Source organism: Octopus bimaculoides, chromosome 2 (assembly GCF_001194135.2).
Source record: "Octopus bimaculoides isolate UCB-OBI-ISO-001 chromosome 2, ASM119413v2, whole genome shotgun sequence".
In the NCBI taxonomy this organism is placed as follows: Eukaryota; Metazoa; Mollusca; class Cephalopoda; order Octopoda; family Octopodidae; genus Octopus; species Octopus bimaculoides.
Genome location: NC_068982.1, coordinates 178,417,671 through 178,421,946, shown reverse-complemented (window position 1 = coordinate 178,421,946; position 4,276 = coordinate 178,417,671).

Below are 4,276 nucleotides of genomic sequence, written 5' to 3'. Positions count from 1 at the left end.
GTGTGTGTGTGTGTGTGTGTGCATGTGTGTGTGTGTATAATGTACCTACAAACACACATATGATATATGCATGTATATGTGTGTGTGACAAAGAGAAAGTGTGTGTATATGTATGCGCATGTTTTCAGTGAAGATATAAATACAGTAAGTAGGCTTAAACTGACTTGAATTGCAATGTGTATTTCTTAGCCAAACAATACAGTTTGAAGAGCTATAGAAGTAAAGTAAGAGATATGTTTAAATTGTTCCTGATAATATAAGTCAGATCCCCTATATTCTAGTATGTTTGTCATTTGCGTCTCATTGAGTCACAATAACGACCCAAGGCATATTCATAACAAACCGCATATAGATAAATACTGAGCCCATTTCAACGATAGAGAAGTAAATATGGTTGATAAGAGACAATGCTTCATATATTTTTCTGATTTACGAAATCAAATTTTATTTTTGATTTTGTCATGAATGCTTCTATTCATGATAAAAATATATTTTCATATTATTTATGAATAATAGAGTTCCGAGATATTTCAACAGAAGCTGTAACGTTGGAGAAACTATATTAGCTTTCTAAATAAAAATTTTTCTGAATATTCAGTTCATAAAATCGAATATATTACCGTACTGCTGAATTAGATCTTAAATGGCAAAACCATTGGTTTTCAAACGAGTTTTGAAAAGCTTTGACTCTTATATGGGTATTTTCTTTATTCATTTATCAATAAATCGAAGAAGTGGCAGCAATCGTAACATTTGTAGAATGCGGATAGATGGGATCAATGCTGTTTTATTGACTTTGAAGTTCTATAAAATGAACGTTTATAGTAAAACATTGAACAGGAAAAGAATCCGATAAGGCCACAATCCTGGTGAAAAATAGCTTTAGTAAAGAGTTTAGAAGGCAATCTGGAACGCATAATACAGAATGGATAATGATATGGTGAAAACAGGCACAGTCTACAGGCATGGGTTAATGTGTCACAAATAATACATTTCAGAGTAAATTTGTAACAACATTAATGTCACACATTTTAGGTGATGTTATCACTGAAATATAGAGGTTACGTGTTATAGAAATTCAATAAGTATTGTGCTTTAATCTTTACATAGCTCATCTGTAAATATGGTCAAAGATACACTTTTAATTAAAATTAGTTTTGTTGATTTATTTTCCTCTTGATAGATGTATATGTGAAATAATTTCTAGTACGGGGTTATTTGATGCAAGCGTCTTTGTGGTATTTACATGAAAACAATTTTCATTTTGCATTATGAAATTAATTTTCAGAAAGGTGAATAGTTCAAGTTCTAAATGTCTCCAGATAAGGCTTTCCTAGATAGCGTTCACTGTATATTTTCCGTTCATTTATGAATTTAAAATATTGATGTCAGTGTTTCCGAGCATTTTGATTTATTTCTTCATTCAGCTGCTACAAGTTTGCAACTTAAAAGAACCTCTAATAAACTATGTATGCATATATGTAATGGAATATAGATATACATTATACATATTTATGTGTGTATATATACATATAAATATATTTACTCCTTAAATGTGTGCGTATACATATATATATATATATATATATATATATATATATATATATATATATATATATATATATACATATATATACGTATACATACATACATATATCTATGTAAATATATACATAAAAAATAAGAGTAGAGATATGTTTATCATAACATTCAACACATTCTTAAATGGGTCTCATTAATGAACAATACATCCCTTATTCAAAGTTTTAACTTACATTCAGATTACATCAAGAAATTGTTTATTATCTCTGATGATTTCATCATGTATTCCGATTATAAGCTAAAACCTTAAATAATAGATTTATTTATTCGTGTAAGAAGTGTTGAATAAGCGTATAAACTTAATTTCTCTCTAATTTATTCTATAATAGCAGCAATACCCGTCGTTGATCGGGTAATTACTCTTACTGTTTCTCGAGATCCACATTCAAAGTATTATTATATATAGAATTTGTTCCTCTTGTATGTGTGTATTTTATAAGAGGAAAATATCTAATAATTGAAGTAGAAAAAAGATCGACTTCATACTTGAATGTAATGATAGTAATGGCAAATTAAGTTATGTTATAGTTGAGTGAGAGACTAACAAAATTCCGTGTAATACCAAAGATTACGGCAGCATTGACCAACTTAAACAACGAGACCGTCCAGAAGAGTCACAGGAGATTCCGAAGCCGTCTGGAGGCCAAGGGCAATTTTATTGAATAAATTTACTCTTTAGTATTTCAAAATATTTTTATGCAATTTTGGTAAATATATCTGTTAAAATGAGATATCAGTGTTATTTTCATTTTTATGTAATTTAGACGACAATATATTCACCGCACCCGGTATATATTATTTGAAAAGGGATCATTATCTGATGAAATAAATTACCTTTCAATTAATTATATAGTACATAATTATTCACAATTGTTCTTCATAAAATGTTTGATAATTGATAATTTTTTGTGGAATTTATTTTATAACTTTATGGATTTCAGCTTGTGGACATTTTCTAAAAATAAAATATGTTAGTATATCTTGTCTGCTAGTATCAATAGGTATGTCTAATTTAATTAAAGCATAAATAATTGGAACAAGATGAAAAGAAATTCTTTAGACATGAAAGCTGTTTTTCTAAAGCGCATCTGTTTCATTTTCTCCAACGTTGATGAATATATAAATTAATTAGGCTCTCTTCACAATGAATTTGATGACTATAACATTCTAAAGAAAAAAAAATTCCAAAAAATAAACTGAAAATTAAATAACAAATTTTATTCTCAAAATGTAATAGTAAAGTATATCTTATATGGTGATGCATGATAAAGTGGAACGTTAAATCTTTACAAAATAAAAATGTTATATTGAAAACAATGGAATTTTAAAGAAAAATCCCATGTTGAATATTGTCAATGAATATATTCAGGAGTGTAACATTTCTTTCCAATACTTCAAAAGCAATCTACATATCCAGCTTTTTAGATCAATTAAAAGATAACTGACAAAAATCATTTAAAAGTAAAAAGATACGCTTCACTAAAATACACAAAGAACGTTAATTTTCCACATTCTACACTTGAAGTTAAAATCAATAGAAGGCGTCTTAGAGCGAGTAAAATTAACTACTTTAATTGAACTATTTATCCCAACATCAACAGAGATAAATTCACTCGTAAATCACATTTATAATGAATTTCTCAATTCAATAATTCTTTATCATTGACGGAAACATTACATTTCTTTCGAAGATTTTCTATTGAGAAATGATATTACTAAATCACAGCGCCGCACAATGAGTCTATGGATGTAGAATATATTTAAATGCAAATGAAATAACGAGGATCTATTTTGCTTTATATATAAAATAATAATAAAAATAATTTTTGAACGCAATTATTCATCCAATTATAGTTGTAACATTTCCTTCACAACTATATTGATCATGCCAACAGTCTCATACTAATTATGTTATACATATATATACGTATGTACACACACAGACACACACACACGTGAGTATATAATAAATTACATACACATACTATGTATGAGTGTAAATATGTGTGTGTGTATGTGTGTGTGTGTGTGTGTGTGTGTGTGTGCACGCGTGTGTATAAAATGAGGAATAGTGAATGAGTGAGAGAGAGAAAGAGAGAGGAATTAATATATCGCAAATGTAATGGAAACACTGTTTTCTCTACAAGTGTTTAAAAGTTCGTTAAAAATGAAATGAATTCATACTTTGACAAATAATGAAACCTAATGGTGGCTAAAACAAAAACTAGCAAGAAAATAAAATCATATTATATCTACTCAAGTAAGTATATACTTATAATATTAACGGCTTGAAAAATTTGATGTGCCGAACATCAATAATTGCTGACATGTCGTCATCAGCAAAAAGCATCATGTGAAATATTAACAGAATATAGAAATAGGGAAAGTATAGGAATTAACTCAAGAGAGTTAACAATAAAAGGTAAAAATATCGAGAAATATCTTGCTTGAAAAACGTTTCTAAAGTGACGAAATAATTGAAATTAACTGTAAAAGCTAATTTAAATTTAAGTTGCCAAATTGTGAGTTTCAGTAATACTAACAAAATAAATCGTAAAGTCACTTTCTGACCGAAGAAATACAGCATCGATATATGTACATGCATACATACATACATACATACATACACACACACACACACACACACACACACACACACACACACACACACACA